Source organism: Crocodylus siamensis, chromosome 2 (assembly GCF_052110815.1).
Source record: "Crocodylus siamensis isolate JL-2025a chromosome 2, ASM5211081v1, whole genome shotgun sequence".
Classification (NCBI taxonomy): Eukaryota; Metazoa; Chordata; order Crocodylia; family Crocodylidae; genus Crocodylus; species Crocodylus siamensis.
This window is the reverse complement of record NC_143396.1, coordinates 133586421-133611525: the sequence shown is the minus strand read 5'-3', so window position 1 is coordinate 133611525 and position 25105 is coordinate 133586421.

Sequence of the window (25105 nt, the reverse complement as noted above, 5' to 3'; positions counted from 1 at the left end):
AAGAATGCAGAGCAGGACATGGGAGTTACAGAGTATCACAGGATAAATATGAGTTAACAGTGTCATATTGTTCAAGTGAAGTGATTACAAGTCAAGCAAAGTGCTTGGTCTGACCTAGTCTTCACTGGTGAGGCCTCACTTGGAGTACTGCATGTAGTTTTAGGCACTGAACTTCAAGAAAAATATGGACATATTAGAAAATGTTTAGAGAACACCAAAAATATTAGAGTTCTGAAAACTATTACATATAGTGAAAGGTTGGAAGATTTAGGATTATTTTGTATATGGGAGGGGTGGGGGGTGGGCCATAAAAGTTTCCACATAAATAAAGGGTTCTTTTAAAGAGTGTGGTTATCAGTTGTTTTCTGTGTCCCCAAAAGATAGGACAAGAAGTAATGGGCTTAAATTTAAACAGAAAGCTACTAAAAAGTATTCTGACTCTGCAGTCGGTTAAGTACTAAAACAGATTACCTAGAATGGCTGTGGGATCTCTCTCACCAGGGAATTGCTGTGGGGACAGCGGTCTGGTGAGAGGTGTTGGTAGTGCAGTCACATCTCTCTTTGCTCCATTCAGAGTTTAAAACTAGCTGTCTGGCAGTGACAGATGCCTTTTTATTCAGGCAAATATGAGGGATTTCATGGTTCATCATTATCTACTTGATTCTTGCTAATCCCTTTACTCCATAGGTGTTAACCACTCTTGATCTTCCACTAAATCAAAATATCCTTTTACAGTTATCCTGCTTGTTATCTACTCCTGGTAATGTTTCTCTGTTCACCCCCATCAGCATGTCCAATAAAGGCATGCCCTAGGAACATGTACTGGGCACCCTTTTCCTCAGGGGATTTGAACTGACAAAAAATGAGACATAGGGGAGGAGGGCAAGGCTGAAGGCAAGCTTGACCTGTGTGAACACAGCAGTCAGAGGCCAGAAGGAATTGCAAAGGTGAGAAAAAGAGGTGAGTACTTGCAGTGACTCTTTCTTGAGTTATTCATTGCAGCTAGGATGGAGGCTGAACCAGGGTGGCAGACCTGGGTTTGGGTGGATCCGTAAGGGTTGGTTACCCTAGGTACAGGTGCTTATAGCAAATCCTTCCTCACCCCCAACTGTTTATGTTTTGAGGACATTCATGCTAAGAACCTCTTTTCTCCCATGGCCTGACATTGGCCCTCCAGCCTTGCTTGGTCTTCTTACGATTCCTTCTCTCCCTCCATCCCCAGCAGGGTACTTCCCACAGTTATGGATGTGGGGTGGGGGGGGACCGGGGCCTTAACAGGATATGGATATTTGCATTTGAGTGAATTGGTGGGGAATGTGAGAGTGAAATGGGGTGTGAGGGCAGTTTGGATCAAGAGGGATTGTGGGTGTAGGATGGCCAGGAGTTCTAAAGGACTTTGGTGATGTTTGGGTGCATAGAAGGGCAGGAGATGGCTCAGCTGGGGAGGGTGGGAGGGAGGGTGATGAGGGGTAAGGAAGACTGGGCTGTGATGGAGTGGGTCTGTGCAGTGTTAATGGGGGCAGTGAGGGAGCAGTGAGGTGTGAGGAGGATAGTGGGGCTGATGGGGCTTGGGGCATGATGGGGTATCTTAGCAGGGAGATACGTGGGATAATGTGGGGCAGGGTAGAGCCAGAGGCATTTGAGGTGGCAGGGACAATGCATAAAGGGCAGTGAGGGGCTACTGCAGAATGTCTGGGAGAGCCAGGAGCAGTTTTGTCCATGGCAGAGCTGGGGAATAACAGCTGTACGCCCATAGTACCAGGTGCCTGTCCCACCCTAGATCCAGCAATCAGGTTCCTGGCAAGCCCACTTATATTTGTTTTTGCTTCTATCTTTAACTGAATTAGTCCTAGCATATTAATAAAGCTTCTAGTTTCTTTTCAATTGGAGAAAATATGTGCTATGTGATGATGCATCACACCAGCTGCACCACCTTTTCAAAATCTTAGATCTGCCCATGCCCATCACTGGAAGTTTTTAAGTATATGTTATATGTATACTTGGCGGAGATGGTTTACACAGAAGTGATCCTGCTATATGCACGGGGTCAGACACGACATGCTGAGGTTCTCGTCCAACCCTATTTTTCTATGATTTAACTATATCAGTTGCTAAACTTTTAACAATTTAGCCAGACTAAAAATAAGTCTTATATTTTGTCTTTCTGCCCATCTTTACAGTGAGGGTGATATTGATAATTAGGATAGCATATGATGAATGAACATAATTTCATTAGGGACTTACATAAAACCACCAAATCATTCCCCAAACATCCCCCAAAAGCCATTGGATGGTAATGACTTTCACTCACTAATAAGAATAACCCTATCTGAATTTCAGCCAAACAAAAAAAGGAAAGGCTTCATATTCTATTACAATTCACAGACCTATGTAGCTCACAGCTTTACTTTCTCTTTATTGCTCCTACATCTAGCTGAAATGTCTGCAATCTGAATATTGTTAAAGCAAATTTACCTGGCTGGGTGGGAAAATGTACTCAGTGGTACAGTACAGCATAATACAAGAGAGTAGTTGAGTACTTAGAGTTGATGGGATTTGTCCCAATCCATACAGCACCTCATTACAGTCAACAGTCCATGGGCTGGGGTTTTTGTAGATCACTTGACACTGGGACTTGCAAGCTGGCTCAAATACTGTCTCTGTGGGCTTTGAGTCAAGAAGCTGAAGCTGTCTGGTACACAGTTTACCATATCCATTCCCTCTTTGATTCTACTCTTTGCAGATAATCCCAGCATGTTCTCTTGCATATTCATAGACCTTAATGCATTTTAGTCATCAGGGAAATTTTTTATGGAATTGACGACAACAATCCTGTCCTAAAACTTGAAATACTCGCTGATGTGTGGTTCTTCTTGCAATATCACCAGCACTGGTAAATAATTCAAATTAAAGGACTTTCCTCTCTATATATACCATTTTTAAAGGGACTTCATTTACTTTCTTTCAATGGTTTCATCTTGTGCTGTTCTCACCCTGCATTATTCATGTGCAACCTTGCAAATTGCTTCTAGTTCTTGCAGCACTGATATAAATCACAGGGCCATTTTCTCTGGAGGGCTTCAGCCTTAAGCTCCACAGCTTGTTTTCAAATGAAAACTGTGTTCAATTAAGGTGATTTGTTTGCTGCAAATTTTTTAAAGTATCTCATACTGCCATTTATAGAGAAGGAAAACTGAAACTGTTGTAACAGTTTGGGTATCTCCTAGCTTGCATGCCATTTTCCACCTCCAGTCTTTGGTTTTCCATTTTACCAGTTTTCTGACTTGGCATTTCAGCAATCTGCTACTGGAGGGCTTGAGATGGCAGTGCTACCAGACTGCAAGATTTTAGAAGACTACCTGCCTTTGGAAATAATTAAAATGTACCAGAGTGAACAGTGAAATGGTCCCCTCTTTACAATATCATATGCCTGTTATGGGAACAAAGGAAAGAAAAGAAGAAAGAAAGTATCCACACACTTTATCAGACTTGTTAAATAACTAAATAAGTAGATAAATAAAGCAGCATACAGTTAGGTTCCTAAATAGATAACTTGATTTTCAAAACTGCTAGGTGTGCAACGGTCAGGGAAGCAAGACAGCAGAACCGAAACAGCAGATCTCTATTAGGAGAGTTATTGTCTCTGGAAGATCTTTGGGTAAGCCATGTGTTTGAGAGATTTAAACCCATGATCCATTTCCAAAACCCTACATGGGAACACTAGAAGGAAATGCAGATATTTCTGTATACAAGCAATTTCTATATCACACCTTTAGATTTTAGGAAATCAACTTTCTTCAATGACCAGCCAAGTTTGGACATGAGGTCACTGCCCTGGGTCATCCTGAATCTCACAGCTCTATTGCTCTAGCTGCGTGCCAGATCTTGAGGCCAAACAGAATCTGATTCACTAGGGATCCTTTATGTCTCTCAGCTCTAGCCTTCCCTACTTCTTAGTGAGACAGAAGTTCAGTTTCAGCCTGAAGTTGGCAAGAACTTCAGTTTCACTGACCAGCTAGACGGGCATCTTGGGGTCCATAGCTCTAAGACAGACTAGGGCAAGCACCTCAGCTTCTAGCAACCCTATTCCCAGGGCAGACACTCATAAAATCCAGACAAGGATACCTTAGAGGCTTGCCTTGTGTTCACAAAATGTTATTGATCCTAAGGTGTTTCAAACAGAATATTTTGAATACAGTGAACACATGTTTTATAACAGCAGCATTTTGTCAACTAATTTCTGACACTTTCCAGCCTGGAGCAGCAATTTTTAGCAGTTGTGGCAATGTTAGAATCAGACTGATGCACAAATTGTGACTGAGACTCTGGAGGAGAGGGCCAAGTGCAATCTATGTGATTGACCCCATAGTTTATACCAGCAAAGGGGTGAGTCACCAGCTCTGCCTTGTTGGCAAGTCAACTAATGCAAAAATGCCCTCCAACAAAATTATTCTGTTTTGTATCAAACAGCAATCAAATTCTATTCTGGCTGCAGGATGTCTACTGAGTCTGGTCCTACAAACTTCTGCATGCATTTGGTGGCCTGAACACCTAAATTTGGTGGCGTGAACCCCTAAAGAGTATGGAACTCGCTGTTGTGAATGGAGGGAAGAGCAGAACTACTCATGGACGAAGGCTGCATCTGTTGATAAACTAGCATAAAGGCCTGTTTGGGCCAAGCCTCATTTCCATATCAGTTATGCAACAACTTGGGAGAAGCAAGGGTTTTTATGGTGATATCTTTTATTAGACCAACTGCATAGTTTGGAGAGATGGTTGACCAGCTTTTTTGGACACTGATGACCTGAGAGAGAAAATTAGTTAATTATTTAATGCGGCATGGGGTAATATTATATAAGTTTTCCAAAGGAGTGCCTAGACATTGCATCCATCTGGCTTTTGGCTACAGAAAACACATGCATGGGCAATCCCTCTTCCAGGAATCCTTTTTGCTCCCATTAAGTTGTTGAGTTTGCTTGTGCACTATCCTTGCCTCTTGCTGAATCATTTACACCAGTACACAAAGGGTGTGAAAATTTTAATTAGTTCAACATGGTAACATTTTGCACCCCCTCTGCACAGGTGCGAGTGGAGAAGTTATAAAAAGCACAAGGCAGTGGAGAACCTGCCCTTTGATGTACTCACGTGGCTCCAAAGTGATTCATATACATGTTCTCAGCATTGGACCCACTCTTCAAAATGCTGCAGAAAGGAAGAATAGAGCTCACAAGCTTTACTCTCTTTAAATATTTAATTTAACCAAAATAACAGCAAAAAATCTTAGCTCTTGTTCTACAGGAATATCATTAGTCATTATGGTCTGAGGAAGGATTTAAAATCTTTCTTGACTTTTTGACTTTTCTCTTCCCTTTATTATTATAGTATTTTCCCAGTGTTTGTCAACAATAAAATGCTTCTTCTTACAAGGAATTACATAGGGAGTGATATTTATTTCCAAGTCCCACAGAAAAAAGGACAAATGCAATCAAAGATTTCACATCAGTATCCATCCAAGCAGGAGGAGCCATGTAGTTAGAAATGATTTCAAATTACACTTCTCCTAATGTTTCAAAAAGCAATTATATAAAATAATATAAGAAATACTGACTTCAGTTAATCATACATAATATTAATTTAGATATTACAGACAAGGCTTTGACTTTTGTTATTCAAATTAATTAAAACACCCACATTTCTTGAGAATCATTTTTTTTTAGATTGTTACACAATGGATATGCCCTATCAAGGTTCCTTATGGTAGAGTGAAGACAATGAATGCATTCAGATATGTTGAATATCACAAGTTGTCATGTAAGACAGTAGAATAGAATTAATAGAGCAATTAAAACCTTCCACTTTGCATGTGGTTAAATCATCAGGACAAATGGATGCATAAGGACCTTTCTACAGTGAATATTTTGATGAGCTGGGAAATGTTCCTGCAGTATACAATTAACCCAAACCAAGACCACTTATCTTATAAAGGAATTATAGCCTTTATCCAGTATTTGTTGACTTGGAATCAAGGCTTTGAATATGATTACATTTTTAAAGATTAGACACTATGCTCCTTCCAAATTTAGGAGCTGATACTGTGAAGACAAAAGCCCATGAGTAACCTTAATCACATGAATAGTCTCATTGACTTGCTTCTATTTTTTGGGAGGGAATGAATTCCGCATCTAGGGTGGGAGGAGGGCAGGCTTGCTGCCTTCCTTCTTCAGATTTTTTTGCCTCATTCTTATAAAATTTCAGTTAGTTTTATGTTGAACATCACACAGGAATAATGAATGGAACTATAATCATGTTGGGCTTGAAATTAATGTTACAGTGAGTTTAGGAATTGAACATAACCCTCTATGGCCATGCCACACCCAATCAATTTCTCCTTTTAGTCTGTTATGCCTTTATATAAGAGAAATGTCTTGAATCTCTGTTCTGTAACGATAACTAGCCATACCAAATATATTATTCTCTATGTACTTTATCACAGTTCTTAGGAGCCTGTGTTATGGGTCTAGGCCCCACTGTGTGAGGTGCTACATAGACTTAGGTGGAAACAGATGTTGACTTTTGTCACCTTTGTGCTACCATAAAAAAATTATGCCTAGGGAGAAAAAAAATTGCAACAGCATCCTGGATGCATATAAGTAAGGTAAGATTGCTTTGTCAAGCCTGGAGGACAAGGGGACAAGAACTGGAGACAGCCTGGGTAGGAATTTGAAATCTATAGTTGGGTAGGAAAGGCTATGTTGTAGGTTATGTAGAAGGAAAGTGAAAAAAACTTTGGCATAGCTGTCCTGATAGTTTTTGTCCATTTCAAGGCCACCAACAAACATGTATCCTTTGGGCCCCAAGTTCAGTTTTATCCAGCTCAACTCAGGAACTTCTATGAGTTTCCTGTCCCCTTCATAAATGTATTCCTAGTTCCTTTAACCTTCTTTCATAACCAAGCCAGTTGTGGATTTCTGCCTCATTCTCCTGCTACTGAGCATGGTTCTCTCCAAGTTCAGCCTGCTCTGAGCTATAGGTCTCTTGATGGTTCCTGGACGGTATGTGTGTGGGAATCTTCTGGTCTCCACAGAACACTCCAGGCATTGTTACTCCTAAATCATGTCTGATCAATGCTTATACAATCTGTCCTTGAAAACTTCAAAAGAAGGAGATTCAACAGTTTCCTAGGCAGTCTATTCCACTGCTTATTGTTTCTAACAGATAACTTCTTTTTTTTTATGATATCCAATAAGCCTTCTTTTTCTCTCAGTTAAGAGGGAAGCAAATCACTTGGCAAGGAGGATAGGAGAACTGCTGGAGGAGAAAATTTATACATATTGAAGGAAGTCGGCCTGGTCATGGGATTTCTACCAAAGATGCTCTTCAGGGGAAATGAGGCAAAGATGGAGAGGCATGATATATGAAGAAAATCCAAGATGATATTTGTGGAAGAGGGGAGAATGATTAGGGATACATGCTAGAGAACAGCTGAGAAAATACCAGCGTTGATGAACTGGAAGCCACAGAAAAAAGGCTGAGTGCCCGGGTATGTGGCATGAGGAGCTAATGGGTGATGTTGAGAGAGCATGTAATGGTCAGAGATGGGGAATCTTTACAACAGAGAGATTCTGAATGAGCTTAGAGCTCAGTGAAGATTGTTAATTGAACATCTCTAGAACTGAAGGTTGTATGCAGGCCTAAGGGCCAGGAATCATTCAGTTAAGGGGAAGAGGGACCATCACTATGGAAGATGAAGTCACCTAGGATGAAGGCAAGAGACTGTGAAGCAAAGTAAAGAGCCAGAAGCTAAAGAGAGGAAGATTGATAAGGAAGAGTTGAGTGAAAATTGGATGAGAGCAATGTGGAGAATGAGGTGAACAGAATATATTGCCATTTGGAAAAGGAAGAAAAATGGGAATAGCGGGAGAGTTTGGAACTGGCAAGTATGGGTTAAGAGAAGAGCAGGAGGGGGTGGAATAGAAAGAGTCCACTGGGAGAAAGAATGGAGGGAGGGGACTGAGTATGTGCATGATAATGATGGCGAAGGGAGCATAGTTGTTGGCAGAAGTGTGATGGGAGGGGTTTGGAGGCAGGGCCAAAGTTGGGGCAGGGGTCTGTGTGGGTTAAGAGAAGGCAATGGTAGAAGAGAATATGGATGTGAGATCTGGATTTGTGTGGATGGGAGGAGAATGTGAGTTGGAGTGGAGAGGGAATTTGGAGCAGGCAAAGCTATTGTCATTTGTAGAGAGGTGAGGGTAAGGAAACAGAGCAGTTGGATCCAGTTGGGAAGAGAAAGGCAGGGTGAACGAGGACAGGAAGTATATTATAGTAATGGGGTAAATTAATTGATATACTTTCAATTCTAAGCAGTTATCTCTGGGCAGGTTTCTGTTACAGCTTATTGCAGTTATAAAGTGTATGGGGGTGGATGGGTGCAGGAAGTTGTTGTACTCAGTGCAATTTTTTTCTGTGCATTTGGCTTTGTTTCTTTGAGTCCTGCATACTCTAGGTAAGCATATCACACAGAACTCTCTTTACTTTATTAATAACATCACCAAACCCTGCATCTTGGGAAATGGCAAGTACAGCACCCTGACCTTTACAGAAGAATGCTCTCCAAAGCCAAGGCCTTTCCATGATGTTAGTGTACCTTTATCCAATCGTGCAGTGGATGCCAACTAACAATAATGAAAGTGATAGCAAAGTTCATCTCCCATACAGAATAAGAAGAACTCACCAGTTATAGATTCAACATTTAGACACTGGGACCTTTTGGATACGAAAGAAGAAAGAGCAATGATGCATAGAGCTCTGAATCACTGTTTACACAGAACTGTGTCAGTCAAATCTGCTACAAGTCCTGCAGCAAGCACTGTCAGCATTAACATCCCTGCATGCATGTTCAATCTCTGTGTTTGGACAAATATCCATACAAGCAAGAAAATTTATGTGGTTCTAGCAAAGCCCAATAAGAATGACAAATGATGAGGTGTGGCAAGTCATGTGTATCTGGACATTTGCCTCTCTAATAAATCAGGATGATTATACTGATCTAAGAAGTGTTTTGAATACAAATAATCCCTGGTAGTTAACTGTCAGTAAATACTCTGCATTCCAAATAGGCTTATAAATGATCTGTTAACAATAACAGGAATTATGTGCAGAAAAGGAAAATGATGAAGTTGCATTAATTAAGTTAAGTAAACATTAGTTACATACAGGCAATAACGTGCTGACATGTAGAATTTCCAAGAGGAGAGGTATCTACTCATCATTTTGAAGTCTGCATTTCTGTGTGCCTGTCCCTAGATAGATAGATATTACATTAATGGATTATTTTTATACAAGTATATAAATATGGGTGTGTGTATAAAATATGAAGATATTGATAAAAAATAACCTTTTTAATTAATGTAAACAAAACTGTCAAGCTCCAGCCAGTGGCTGGAGAAAGATTTGTATGGTGCTAGAGGACATTTATGCAAAGCTGGAAGGAGGTTTCAAGCAGCTAATTGGCACAATCAGTTTTTGTGGGAAATAACAAGACATTTGCCATTAATATTTAATGTAACAGCAGTTTACAAAAACCATGCAGGAGTATGAATCTGCTCTTAAGATTCTGAACATGCAAGACTCAAAATGTAAAAAGTAAATAAATAAAGACTGCCCTCTGTGATTATGAAAGTTTAATGGGTGAAGAGAAGTCCCCCTCCCTCACTAGCCTGGTCATGTAGTAGGTTGTACTTGTTTACACTATACCTGAATTTAGGTCTAACATATGGGTTAAGTACAGACAGTCAAAAAGCCCAAGGCTAAATTGATTCAGTCTTCGCAAGTTATTTTAAGCTGTGTAGATTAAACCAACAAGCAAGCAAACAAACATTCACTTTTGATTCCAGAAATGCAGCCACATGCCTGCAGTGGCCCAGGCCAGAAGCTGGGATGGGAGGGAGGGGAGCTAGGGAGGGTGCGGTGTCACTACATCACACCTCCCTGCTTTGGGCCAAAGCTAGTCTGCCTACCCTGTGATTGGGGGATTTGTGCAGGAGGTGCAGAGGTGCAAAGCATCCTTGGGTGTTGAGAAACTGTGAGCTAACTTGAATCTGGAGGACCTTTGGTACAGAAGTTCAATAAACTGATTTAACTGGGACTCTACGCATGACTGGGTGGTGAATGTCAAGGGCTATACATTGTACAGGAGGGACAGGATAGGAAGGAGAGGTGGGGGCATGGCATTATATATCAAGGAGGAATACACATCCTTGTTAATTAGCAAGGTGTCAGAGATGGGGCACTCTGAGGTGCTTTGGGTTAGAGTACAAGGCAGTCGAGGGGTGAGAGATTTAACAGTGGGGGTCTACTACAGACCTCCCAACCAGGGAGAAGAGCTTGACCAGGAATTCTTAGGTCAGCTCACAGAGGTAGTGAAAGCTAAAGATATGGTAGTCATCGGGGACCTGAACTTCCCAGATATCTGCTGGGAGGAGCAGTCAGCCAGGTCTGACTGCTCACATAGGTACTTAGAGTGCAGGACCTCCATCTAACCCAGGTAGTGCACAGCCCCACCAGGGGGGACGCCTTGTTGGACCTAGTGCTGGCCATGGGTGATGACCTGGTGAGGGGGCTGTGGGTGCTCGACCACCTGGGTGACAGTGATCATCGCCTGCTGGAATTTACCGTCCAGCGCAAGGTGGCAAGGGCATGCAGTAAGGCAGCAGCCCTAGACTTTAGAAGGGCAAACTTCAGCGAGCTAAGGAGGATAGTTGGAGATGCACTGAGGTCCCAGAGGGGAGGGGAGCCAGATGTCCAAGGAGAGTCGTTGCTCCTTAAGGGGGCGATCCTCCAAGCACAAAGGAACGTAATCCCAACAAGGATCAAAGGGAGCAGGAGAGCACACAAGCCTCCATGGCTCACCAAAAGCATCCGAGAATGTCTCCTTGCTAAAAAGGAGGCATATACCCAATGGAAGGAAGGGGTCATCACCAGGGATGACTATTCTGCAGTTGCTTGGGGTTGTAGGGGGGCAGTTAGGAAGGCCAAGGCAAAGATGGAATTAGGACTAGCTTCTCAGATTAAGGACAATAAGAAGTCCTTTTTTAAATATATAGGGGGCAAAAAGAAGGTCCCGGGTAACATGGGGCCCTTGCAGGACGCGTTGGGAAATTTGGTCGTCACACCAGATGACAAAGCTAACATGTTTAACGATTTCTTTGCCTCTGTCTTCCTAAGTAGGGACCAGAACAGTCACCTCCCTGCTGGGCCCCCCTCGGGCCTCAGGGGAGGCACACCTGGGCCAAAGATTAGTGTGGAACTAGTTAGGGGGCTTCTGGAGGGGCTGAACGTGTTTAAGTCAGCAGCCCGGACAATCTCCACCCTAGAGTTCTAAAGGAATTGTCCGAGGTCATTGCAGGACCCCTGGCACGGCTCTATGAGCACTCGTGGTACTCTGGTATGGTCCCAGAGGACTGGAAGAGGGCCAACGTGGTTCCAATCTTCAAAAAGGGGAGGAAGGAGGACCCAGGAAACTATAGGCCAGTCAGTCTTACCTCGATCCTAGACAAGCTGTTTGAGAAAATTATGCTGGCACACATCCATGAGGGGCCAGCTGGGGACTGCATGCTTAGGGGCAACCAACATGGGTTCATCAGTGGCAGGTCCTGTCAGACCAACCTGGTGGCCTTCTTCGATCAGGTTATCAGCTCATTAGATGCGGGGGTAGCAGTGGACATAGTCTTCCTGGACTTCCGTTCTCATTAAGACACTGGGGGACTGTGGTGTTGATGCCCACACAGTCAATTGGGTCGCCAACTGGCTGGAGGGCCATACCTAGAGGGTGGTAGTGGATGGGTCCTTCTCAACGTGGAGGGATGTGGGCAATGGGGTTCCACAGGGCTCGGTCCTCGGGCCCGCACTGTTCAACATCTTCATCAGTGATTTGGACGAGGCGGTAAAAACCACCCTGTTCAAATTTGCTGATGACACTAAGATGTGGGGGGATGTGGTCACACTAGAAGGTAGCATCAGGCTTCAGTCAGACCTAGACAGGCTACAAGGGTGGGCGGATGTGAATAGGGTGGAATTCAACACAGAGAAGTGCAAGGTGATGCACCTGGGGAGGAACAACCGGCACCATACCTACCCGTTGGGGAACTCCCCTCTTGTCAGCACGGAGCTGGAAAAGGTTCTTGGAGTCATAATTGACTCCAAGATGAACGTGGGCCGGCAGTGTGGGGAGGCAGTCAGGAAGGCCAACCATACCTTGTCATGCATCCACAGATGCATCTCGAGCAGGTCCAAAGAGGTGATCCTCCCCCTCTATGCAGCACTGGTCAGGCCGGAACTGGAGTACTGCGTCCAGTTCTGGGCACCGCACTTCAAGAGGGATGTGGACAGCATCGAGAGGGTCCAGAGGAGGGCCACTCGCATGATCAGGGGACAGCAGGGCAGGCCCTGTGAGGAGAGGCTATGGGACCTGAACCTGTTCAGCCTCCACAAGAGAAGGCTGAGGGGGGATCTAGTGGCATGTTATAAACTAGTCAGGGGGGATCAGCAGGCATTGGGGGAGTTACTGGTCCCCCGTGCACTGCCAGGAGTGACCAGGAATGACGGTCACAAGCTGGCAGAGGGCAGGTTTAGGCTAGATATCAGGAAGTACTACTTCACGGTCAGGGTGGCTAGGATCTGGAACCAACTTCCAAGAGAGGTGGTTTTGGCTCCTACCCTGGGGGTTTTTAAGAGGAGGTTGGATGAATATCTTGCTGGGATTGTTTTACCCCAGGATTGTTTCCTGCCATGGCAGGGGGTTGGACTAGATGATCTACTCAGGTTCCTTCTGACCCTAGAAACTATGAAACTTAGATCAGTTAAGTCTGATGCTACATCCAGATATTGACCTGGAAGGCTGTGGGCAGTGGGGTCCTGCAGGGCTCGGTCCTTGGACCAATACTCTTCAATGTCTTCATCGGTGACTTGGACAAGGCAGTGAAGTGTACTCTGTCCAAGTTTGTGGATGATACAAAACTGTAGGGAGGAGTGGAGACACCGCAGGGCAGGGAACATGCAGGCAGACCTGGACAGGTTGGACAAATGGGCAGAAAACAATAGAATGCAATTTAACAAGGAGAAATGCAAAGTGCTACACACAAAGCTAACTGCACTTTATCATGCATCAGCAGATGCATGACAAATAGAACCAAGGAGGTGATACTTCTCCTCTATCAGGCACTAGTCAGACCGCAGTTGGAATACTGCATCCAGTTTTGGGCACCACACTTTAAGAGGGATGTGGATAACCTGGAGAGGGTCCAGAGGAGGGCCACTCGTATGGTTAAAGGCTTACAGGCCAAGCCCTACAACGAGAGACTAGGGCACCTGGACCTCTTCAGCCTCCGCAAGAGAAAGTTGAGAAGTGACCTTGTGGCTGCCTATAAATTCATCATGGGGATGCAGAAGGGAATTGGTGAGGCTCTACTCACCAAGGCGCCCCTGGGAGTTACAAGAAATAATGGCCATAAGCTAACAGAAAACAGATTTAGGCTGGACATTAGAAAGAACTTCTTCACAGTTAGAGTGGCCAAAATCTGGAATGGGCTCCCACGGGAGGTGGTGCTCTCCCCTACCCTGGGGGTCTTCAAGAGGAGGTTAGATAGACATCTGGCCGGGGTCATCTGAACCCAGCACTCTTTCCCTGCCTCTTTCCTGGGGGTCGGACTCAATGATCTATTGATGTCCCTTCCAACCCTAACGTCTAGGCCAAAACCATCCAGGTTTATCTTAAGCTGGTTTTGGCCATTTTGAAAGTGGTTTATGTGCACTGAACTTCTGCTGTGTTACAGATTTGAACCAGTTTTGTGTTTTATGCGTAATTTCTGTCCCTAGCACCTTTTCAATGAGTTGCATTACGGTTTCGCAAACTCTGACCTGTCATCTAATTTCATAAGTTGTGAAATTTACATCAGGGACTTGACACTTGACAAAACATAATTGTTTGTTACAGAATGTTTTCCATTGATGCTATCAAAATCATGGAATTAAACACATCTTTAAAATTGTAGTTTCCCTTTTGAAGCTAGTTTATGTGTAATTTTTGACCGTAGGCATGGCAAGGAGGGGATGAGATGAGTTATTGCAAAAGCAAATGTAATTCTTCATGCCCTCAGAGGCAACATTTGCAGCTCAGGCTTGCTTGTGGTATTTCAGTAGTCCAACTGATTTCATATGAACTGGACTTGGATAATATAGCACATCCTTTTCAGAGCCTGATCTAACTTGCGTATAAGTCAGTAGGAAGGCTGATACACACATATGCCTTCATAGATTCACTTATGTCCTACATAGATTCAATAATGCAGTGCACAGGATTTGGGTAGTACCCCCTTAAATAATAATTGTACCCTGTAGCAAAAACACAGCAGATAACATTCCTATTGCCTCTTTCTTTACTGGAGATCATTAGAAACCTTCAGGACCCTATTTTGTATATCTTGTATATATGGCTGCTGACACTTACGGAAAAATAAGAAGCAAGAAGGGCTTTACCAGAAAAGAAAACATGTCAGTTTGACCTGGCTCTCCAGCATCTGTATAGATTGCATGCTTCAGTGGAGCATTTTGGTGCTTTTATCTAATAGCTGATTTAATCAGCTATTAGATAAAAGTGCCCAAAAGTCCCACTAAAGCATGTGATCTATACAGACACTGGGTGAGCCAGGTCAAATGGATACGATGCCTCTTTTGGGCGTGCACTGCTGAAAGAAAAGCACTGGGGTTTTGCGGGGGTGGGGTTTCCCCATGTATGTAAGCAGCTATAGGCATTTATACACATGCTCTGGGAGTGGCAGGGGGAGCACTTTAATTAAAGTATCTCTGATAACCACTTTAATTTAAAATGCTCAAAGCATCATGTGTATCAGCATTCCCATACTGAACAATGGCAGTGGGAGCACTTTAACTAAAGCTCATCAAACAAGCTTTAGTCAAAGTGCCCCAATGCCATTTTTCAGAACGGGGATGCTGATACATGTGACAAGAGAAAACTGTAGCAGGGTGCGGGGCCCAGGGCAAATCAGTCTGTATGGGGCTTGGACGTGGCAGCAGCGACGGGTTGGGGGGTTGACAAGTGGCCAGATGCAAAGCCGGCCCAGCTCTGCAGGGCCCCCCAAAGCATGGGACCCAAGGCAGTCACCCTAATTTGCACCCTCAGGGATGGCGCTGAACATGACGTTGGAGTCTGTAATTACCATGCTCCAGCAGACTCCATTAATTAGGTCTGCTCCAATGCACTGTAATTATTGCATGTTGGAGCAGCCTCACTGCACAAGTTGTATGGGCACCCTATGGGCATTTACACACATACTTTTTTGTCCTGTGATGCACAGGAGATCCACCACTTCAGAGTGGACTTGATCAATTGCGTCTGCTCCGTATGCGAACTGAGGCAAAATGCGCTGCACCATATACAGTTGTATAAGAAGCAAAATGTGCATTGGTCTGCAGGAAATGGTGCACTTTTGAACTAAAGCACCTTTGATGTATTTTAATTCAAAAGTGTGCTGCCACCATTTTCTCAGTGCTGATGCCCATTTTGCTGCTTATGCAACTGCAAGCATTGCAGCACTGGACAGTTGCAAATGTAAAAATTCCCTATGTGACTATGTGCTGTATTTATCTGGGTGTGGAATGTGGCTCCAAATCTTAAGTGGAATTAGTAATAATATTAGCTGATGATTTTCAAATTCCCACATCAACAGATCTGGCACTTAACTTTGTACAGTTTGCCCAGAAGATCTAAAATGTACCTTGGCTAAAGGCCCCATAAGAAAATCACTGATTCCTTTTAGAGTTTTCCACCCACTGCTTGTTACTGGTATCCAGTTAAATATTTTAGCATTCTGTTCTTCTGTTACTGGGAACATTGTTGCATGTTTAAGAAAATGAATAAAGAAAACATCCTGGGGACAAGGGGGAGAGGAAAGAAAGTCACTCCTCTACTGATAGTAGACCAATAATTCTTAACCATGGTGGTGGGAGATCTTTTTAAGGGTCAGGCACAGCTTGTGAACTCAGACCGGCAGGGCAGTGGAGTGTCCCACAGGAGCGGGTCAGTGGGGAGGGTTTGCAGCCATTCTGAAGGCGGGGGGTGGGATTTGCAGCCAGCTGGACACTTTGGCTGGTAGTGGGGAGGCTGAAAACCACCCCATTCCTGGCCAGCTGCAAACCCACCCCACTCTGCCAGCCAGCTGCAACCCCCCAACCCCCGCTGCTACCGTGGGATGCTCCATTGCCCCACCAGTCTGAGTTCACCAGCCACACCTATTAAGGGTGCTGCACAATATTAGCACTATTAAGTGTGCAGTCAACTATACATAATTCACAAGATAAACCAAGAGTTTTCAAATAAGAATCTATAGTATCAAAAACTTTGTGATTTATTGTGGTCTTTATGGGGGTGTCCAGACAAGCATGCACATGCAGGGGCACACTTTTTGTGCAGCACAAAAATCAGTACATACATTTGTACTCATATTTATGCTGCTACTTTTTGTCCCAGGGCACCCCTTTGCATGCACACTCCAGCTCATGCCAAGGGTATGGGGAGGCTGGGGCTAGCACTGCTCTGGCCCCAGCAGTTTTATTTGGCATCCTGGGGGCCTCCTGGTGTAGCAGCAGTGGCAATCCAGTTTCTCAGAGCCTGGCCAGCAGGCAGAGCATTATTTTTGGCAGTGCATGCTGCTGCTGCATGCACTGCACTGCTTTTTTCAAAGGCAATTTTTTCTTATACGGAGATCTCCCAGTGTCCAATGTTGACACTGCATTGCAAATTAGCAGCATGGTGAATGGGTGCACATGCACTGTGTGCAGTTTGTGGTGCCTCAAACAGCTTTGAGGCATCATGAGTTGCACATGTGTACTCATCTGAATGTACCCTATGACTTCTTTGCAATAGAAGAATTGCTGCATTATACTTTCATAGGGTACATGCAGATTTTTATTTTTAGCCCACCCAACCACCCTATCCCTGGACAGACACCCCTCCCCCCCCCCATCACTTGAGAATCACTGTAGGAGATCACTGTAGATGTGTCACCCTGTGTGACACATTCTGTCCTATACTGTACTTTTGCCATCCATTTGTCTTTACTGGGATAGCAGATTGTAGATCCACAGAAAAAAATTGATCTTCTCTCTGTGGACAGCTATTCAAAGTTTGTTACAAAGACATGTAAATTAGTAAGTTTATGCATAAAAAAAATCCAGCTGGGGTCATTTGTTAAAAATAGATACTACAGGTAGAATGATATGTTCTCATATACATGTGGTTTCAAATTCAGTACAGAACATCTGTGAAAATCCATCTGCTTTCGGACACTTAATACAGCCTTTTAACTGATATTTGATCATAGATACTCAGCAGACAAACAGCTAAGATAATTACACTTGATCTTAGCCCAGCCCACAAGAGGCTGAGACACACAAGGCATAGATAAGGGAATGATAACTCCCTAGTAGTTTATCCAGGTTTCTACTTCTTATAAGCTTCCTTTTTGTGTTTTAGCTCACTGAAGAGTTCCCTGCTGAGCCAAACTTGTCTTCTGTTTTAATTGCTAGCCTTCCTTTGCATTGGGATGATTTGTTCCTGTGCCCTCAGGAAAGTTTCTCTAAAACACAACCAGCTCTCCTGGATTCCTTTCACCCTCAGACTAACCTTCTAAAGGATCCTGCCCATCAGTTTCCACAGTGAGTCAAAGTTGGCTTTCTGTAGTCCAGGGTCCATAATCTGCTGCTCTCCTTCTTTCCTTCCCTCAGGATTCTAAACTCAATCATCTGGTGGTCACTGCTACCGAAGTTGCCAACCACTTCTACTTCCCCCAACAGTTCTTCCCTGTCTGTGAGCAGCTGGTCAAGAAGAGCATGGCCCCTAGTTTTCTCTCCAACACTTGCACCAGGAAGATGTCCCCAACACTCTCCAAAAACTTCTTGGGTTGCCTGTGCACTGCCATTCAAGCATATATCAGGGTGACTGAAGTCCCCCATGAGAACCAGGGCTTCTGATCAGGAAACTTCAGCTAGCTGTTAGAAGAAAGACACAGCCAGCCACCTCATCCTCCTGGTCTAGTGGTCTGTAGCAGGCACCCACCATAACATCATCCTTGTTGTTGTCCCCTCTGATACTAACCCAGAGACATTCAGCAGACCTATCTCCAGTTTTATACTGGAGCTCTGAGCAATCATATAGCTCTTTTACATAAGACACAGCTCCTCCTCTTCTCCCCTGTCTGTTCTTCCTAAACAGTTTATACCTATCCATGACAGTGCTCCAGTTATGCAAACTATCCCACCAAGTCTGTTTTTTTAGTCATGTCATAGCTCTGTGGCTATGCGAGGATTTCCATTTCTTCCAGGTTGTTTCCCAGGCTCCATGCATTCGTGTACAGATACCTGAGGTAACCAGCTTATTGCCCTACCTCTCAGGAAGAATGAGAATGCTTCCCCCATTGCTCCTTCCTGCTTGTGCTTCCTCCAGGTCACCTTCCCCAATTACCTCAGGGCTTTGGTCTCCATCCCTGGTGAACCTAGTTTAAAGCCCACCTCACTAGGTTAGATAGCCTGTCTGTGAAGATGTTCTTCCCTCTCTTCCTCAAGTGGATTTCATCTTTTACTCACAAACCTTTTTGGAACAACATCCCATGGTCAAAGAAGTCAAAGCCCTGCTGGCAACACCATCTGTGCAGCCATGCATTGGTCTGCAAGATGCTTCTACCTGGGCTTTCTGATTGACAAAAAGGATTAAGAAGGAATCACCTGAGCCCCTGAGCTCTTCACCCATGCACCCAGAACCCTGTAGTCACTTTTAATCTGATCACAGTCACCCATGGCAGGTATTATTGGTGCTCACATGAGTGAACAGCATGGGATAGTAGTCAAAGGGCCAGATAAGTCTCGGTAATCCCTCTGTGACATCTTGGATCTGGGCTCCGGGCAAACAGCAGGCCTCCCAAGATAATAGGGCAGGCTGACAGAAGGGAATCTCCAACCACCATCACTCATCACTTCCTCTTAGTGATAGTTGTCTTGATCCTCCCAACCTTGGGGCTGCCTGGTCTGGCCTCTTCCACCAACAGAATGTGCTCCTCATCTTCTGTTGCTAGGGCTCCATATCTGTTCTACAGGCAAACTGCTGTAGGTGGAGATGAAAACTTCTGCTTGCTGCCAGAGGTCACAAACTTCCAGCTTCCACTTCCTTGGGAGTCCATATCCTCTTATTTCCTTAGTGCTGACTCTGGCGGTCCTTCCTCTGCAATCCTTGAGGTCTCCTCCAGCATTGAATCAATGAATTCCTCATGGCAGAAGATGTTTCAGAGCCTTGCCATCTTCTCCTGGATCTCTTTTGCCTGCTCCCTGAGAGACACCACCAGGAGGCACCACTCACATTACAGACACTTCCCGGACCTAGCTGTCACTAGAAGGAACCTGGAAGTCACAGTCTCCACAGCACCAAATCAGGATGTGGGTGGGAGCCTCAATGGTAAGTGGTCCTGCCTGGACAGACACCTTACAGGTACAAGCAGAGGATGAGCTGGAAGTGGCAGTGGCTCTGACATTGTGATGTCCTTCAGCCATTGTGTGTCCTCCAGCACATTTCTCTGGGTCTCTTAATCCACCATCTCTATCTTCCTGTCCCTCGTTTCAAGCAGAGCTTCCCCAGCAAACTCCGCTGTAAGCTGGCCTATTCACTGGTCCTTGGTCCTAAATGGTTCCCTTTTGGGAATCCTTTATGGAGTGACTATACACTTAAACAAACCTCATAGCAGGGGCAGCACCATCTCACCTTCTGCTTTTCTCACTACTGTTTGTTGCTCTTTTTCATCATGTCATATCTCAATTTAGATAGAAGTGTGATAGTACTTAGTAGTTTAGACATTGTACTGTGCTGTGAAATGGCTATGAAAATAATGGACACTGTATAAACAATTAAAGTAATTGTTATTATTCCTTGCTGTACAATGGAAGGCAATGAGATGTAACCACATAGACATAGGAGAGAGATACATTTTGATGTAAAGCCTCCTAACAACTGTTTTTCACTGCCGAATTTTACGGCTTCTGTTTCAGATGCTGATGCAATATAAGCAGAAGTTTGGCACAGAACTGAGATGTAGACAACTGTCCCATTAGCTGTTTCACTGTCAGATTTTCCCAAACACAATAGTATTATAAGACCCTGATGCTGTAAACCCTTCACCATGTACTTTAGGTTTTCCCATGGAGGTCTCTGAGCTACTCACAGGTGTAAAGTTACTCACATACATAAGTTTACAGGTTTGCTGTCTAAGGATATTGCCATTTTACTTGTAGACTTCATTATACTACTCACACCAAAACTATGAAAACCAATAATCCTCTTTTTATTATGTTATAAAAACAAACTGTACTAAAATGCATATATTTCCTTTAAAATAAAATAAACTGTCCTTTGTGGCATTTCACTAGTAAAACCAACTTTATTAGTTTTATTGCACTGCTTTTCTATATTAAAATTTAATAATATTTGTTGATGAACCAAATGAAACTAACTATTTTTAAAAATAATTTAGTGCTAACTCACTATCTTCAAATGATGAGGATGCTACATTGTTTTCTGGAATATTTTAAACTGAAATCTCAGAGGCCTCCCTTGTTTTTTGTCAGTTGCCTTCAGTTCATTTAATTACCAACTTTTCTCAGGCGGGGGCCTGCTTTGTGGGTAGGAGAACTTTCAGAAGGAGAGGAGAATGACTGCTCATTGCTCATCTCCCTTCAGAGTCTGGCTAAAGGGAAGGAAGAACTGGGCCGGCCAGCCAGCCAGCTAGCCAGTCAGCCCAGACCAGCCCTCCTCACATTGAGTGTGATTCCACCTTTTATAGTGAGATACCCCACATGCAAGGCTGATTGTTAAAGTTCTTTTCTTATGGGCCAATCCAATACACTTCTTAGAGGGAAGTGCCTCAGGGATGAGGAGAAGATGAGGGATCATAAAGTGAGTGGAAAGAAAAGAAAGCTTTGGAAGGAAGTTAAGGCCTGATCCAAAGCCATTGGTCATCAATGGCAGATGATTTCTTGACTTCATGGGACTTTAGATTAGATCCTTGATGCACACTTGATCATTAGCATGCATGCCTGCATTACTGCTACTTTAAGCCTACTTTGTGGGACTGGCAGTTGAGCAAAGGCTAGTGGGCCAGTAACAACAGGGATAGGAGCTACCATTGGCAGGGTAATTATCCAAGAAACTGGCATCACTGCAGTAAGCAGCTAGGGGGACAGACATCTAGGAAGCCCAGCACCAAGGAACTGAGAGCAGCTGAGATAAGCCACAGCAGGGACAGGCAGGTTTATCATCGGGTCAAAATGGAAACACTTGTGTGGGGCCAGAGAGCCAACTCACAGGAAGGGGTTGGGATTTGGGCCACATAAGCCCAATAGTGGAGATCACAAAGTCAGTCTGGCCTTGCAGGCAGCAAGAAGAAGAAGCTTCTGAAGGACGTGGCTGCAGGTGATGGATTAGCTGATGCCTAAGCTGTCCCAGAAGTCAGCAAGGAAAGGGCAAAGGAGGATTCATAGCTTGTGAGGAAGTGTGCAGAGGATTTTTGTTGTATAGCTGTGTTGTGCTTGTGTTTATTTTCTGATTGAGCTAAACAAAGGACTGCCTCCTGGCTATGGGGAAGGTGTAGAGGGTGCCTTGCAGGCAGCCAAGCCTGGCATCAGGGACCTAGGGGGCTGAGGCTGGTGTGATGAGTTACCCTGAAGCTGGAAGAGCTAAGGCTAGTGTCAAGCAGCCTAGCCTGGGGTTGGGTACCCAGGGCTGAAGACTGGAAGTAAGCTAAAACTGTTTGGCCTGGGATCAGAGACCCCAGAAGGCTGGGATGGCCTAAGCCAAGGCCAAGTGGACTAAGGCCACAACAGTGAGATGGAAATCATAGTAGACTTAAGTCAAGAGGGCTAAAACCTTCCAAGAAGGATCTTGGAATCACTACCAATTCTAAGATAAACATGGGCCGCCAATGTGGAGATGCAGTCAGGAAGGCTAACCACACCTTGTCATGCATCCATAGATGCATCATGAGCAGGTTCAAGGACGTGATCCTCCCCCTCTATGTAACAATGGTCAGGATGCAGTTGGAGTAATGCGTCCAGTTCTGGGCGCCGCACTTCAGGAGGGATGTGGACAGCATCGAGAGGGTCCAGAGGAGGCTACTCGCATGATCCAGGGACAGCAGGGCAAACCCTATGAGGAGAGGCTACGGGACCTGAACCTGTTCAGCCTCCACAAAAGAAGGCTGAGAGGGGATCTGGTGGCCACCTATAAACTTGCCAAGGGGGACCAGCAGGCAATGGGAGAGTCCCTGTTCCCCTGAGTACTACTGGGGCTAACAAGGAACAACAGCCATAAGTTGACTGAGAGTAGATACAGGCTAGATATCAGGAGGCACTACTTCACTGTCAGGGTGGCTAAGAGCTGTAACCAACTTACAAGGGAACTGGTGCTTACCCCTACCCTGGGGTCTTCAAAAGGAGGCTAGACAGCCACCTAGCTGGGGTAATTTGACCCCAGCATCCTTTCCTGCCCATGTCAGGGGGTCAGACTAGATGATCTGCTTAGGTCCCTTCCAATCCTACCAACCATGAAACCTGCAGGAGGAGTGAAAGCTAAACTAGGGCCAGAGGCCCAGGGAAATGAGAGAGCCTTGCTAGCACTAGAGGCATGACAGGATAACTGCAGTGGTTGGTAGGCAATCTAGAAGGCTCAGTGGACAATATAAAGTAATATCTGCAAGGTATGGATGTGGCTACAGGGGTGGAAGGAAGTTATTAATAGCGCATAAGGCAGCTGGTGGCCCAAGGTGCTAATAGGGCCAAGGGGGTCCACAACATAGAGTCCAAGGGACAAAACAGAGCTAGACTGGGCTCACTAAGGCCCTGGGGCCAGCTTCCCAAAACCTTATAAATCACATCAAAGCACAGTAAGTGAGGTAGAAAGGGAGGGTACTGTGAGGAACCAGAGCTAGGGCAAGGGTTGACTAGGCATGAGTGGGTGTCATGGCCACCTCTAGGCCCTAACCCTGTCACAAGATGAACTAGAAAATTTTGCAAAGCCCATGATAAAAATAAAAGATAACATTTTAACAGTAGGGAAAACAAACTACTGGAGGATCTTACCTCAGGCTGTTCTGGATTCTCTGTCACTCACAGTCTTTAAACTAAATTGCATATTTTCCTAAAAATATGCTCTAGCTTTATAGAACTCCTAGATATAATTGTCCTGCCTCTGATATGCAGACAGTCGAAATAAATACTTGGAACTCATCAATCGTAAGTGACAAAGGAGGAGAAAGACCCGGGTGCATTAGCTGATACTATGATAGCTGTGTGCCCTTGTAAAAAGGCAAATGTGGTCATAGGATGTGTTGGACAACATAACACAAGTAGAGATGGGGAAGTATTAATTCCATTGTATTAGGCATTTTGAGACCTGTGGCAGGGCACTGTTTGTGCCTGCCACTTAATGGCCTGAAGACAGCAGCCAGCAGGTGCCTGATGAGGGCAGCCATGTTAGATTCAGAGCTGCCCATATAAACAGGGCATTTTGCTGCTGGGAGGCCAGGCAACAACATCACCTGGCTGCAGGTATCATCTGGGGGTAAAGAAAGAGCTGTAGGAGATTGTCAGGAGGCTCCTGATCCTGGGCATGACCTAAAACTGCACCCTGCCAAGAGTGGGTGGCCTGGTGGAGCTCCCAGTGGTGCAGAAGCCCCCAGGAAATGTCAGGCCAGTTGCCACCCCAGTGAAAGGTGGATTGGGGTGCCTTAACCCCTAATCCCCACAACCGGGTGGGTTCCCCACTTTTTAGGCTCTGGAAGGTGGAATCCCAGAGAGAGAGAGTGGGGCATAGACTTGCACCTGTCTGGACATCCCTGACTGGTCAATGCTGGGGCCAGGACCAGAAGGTTCAAAGGGCCAGGGGCCCACCGTGAGGAACACCCAAGAGCTGAGGGCCTGGGGTTCTGACTGGCCTGGAGATGGGCCAGGGCTAGTAGCCAGGGACCACACCTGAAGGGGAAGCAGTTCAGGAAGCTATGCTGCCCAGGATGAAGGCGGATTAAGCCGCAGGAATGGAGGGGGATCTTAGAGGGGTCCTGTTCAGAGAAGTTTGGGGCCCAGCGTGGGGCTGGTGACTGTTGAGAACATCTGGATGCTATCTGCGAGGCTTGGGCTGCGGTGCAGGGGGGGAACGGAGCGGCAGATAGCGCCCCCTGGCATCAGGGCAAGAAATGGGCAGCCTCCCACTTTATCAACGTCTTTTAATCAATTACCAACAAGGCATGGCAGGAGATAAGGCAGGTGGTTAGTCCAGAAAGAGGTGGGCAGGCCACGGGAAAATCAGCCCTGAGAAGGGCCCCTATTACAAGACCTTATCAAAAATACCGTGTATAATTCTGGTCGACCATTGTTCAGAGAGATTAATACAAATTGGAGCAGGTACATAGAAGGGCTACCATGATTATCAGGGAATGGGGATCTTCCCAGGTGAGCTAAAGGAGCTTGGCTTATTTAGATGAATACTTCAGCTTCTAGGCAAAATTAAGGTAGGTTAGGGCAAAATTTAGCTGGGTTTGGCTCTCTTAGTGATCCAAACATATGAATGTTCACAGTCCAGGTCAGGGAAGGTTTCCTTCCTCTCACAAATACAAAGGCTTGAGCTTTACTTTCTCTGGCAACTTTCTTGTTATTTGCCCAGGGAGTTGTACAGCTCTTCATGTGGGATATTGCAGTCTTCAGATTACCAATTGACTGGCATTGTGACATCATTCCCATAATTACTATCTTCTGCAGGTAATAACAGCTTTCAGAATGGCATCATCACAGCTTAGTGATTCACCAGAACTCACTTAAGATTTTATAGGTACCTGAGGTTACAGATGTGTAGCAGGTGTTTATATTCCAGCTCATTTCACTTTGCAGCAGTAACACTGAGTACACACCAGAAGTGTTGTTTCTTTAATCTAATTTGCTCAGCTGAGACAATATTTTTTTGTAAAAAAACACAAACAATCCCCCCTTCCTATAAACAAGT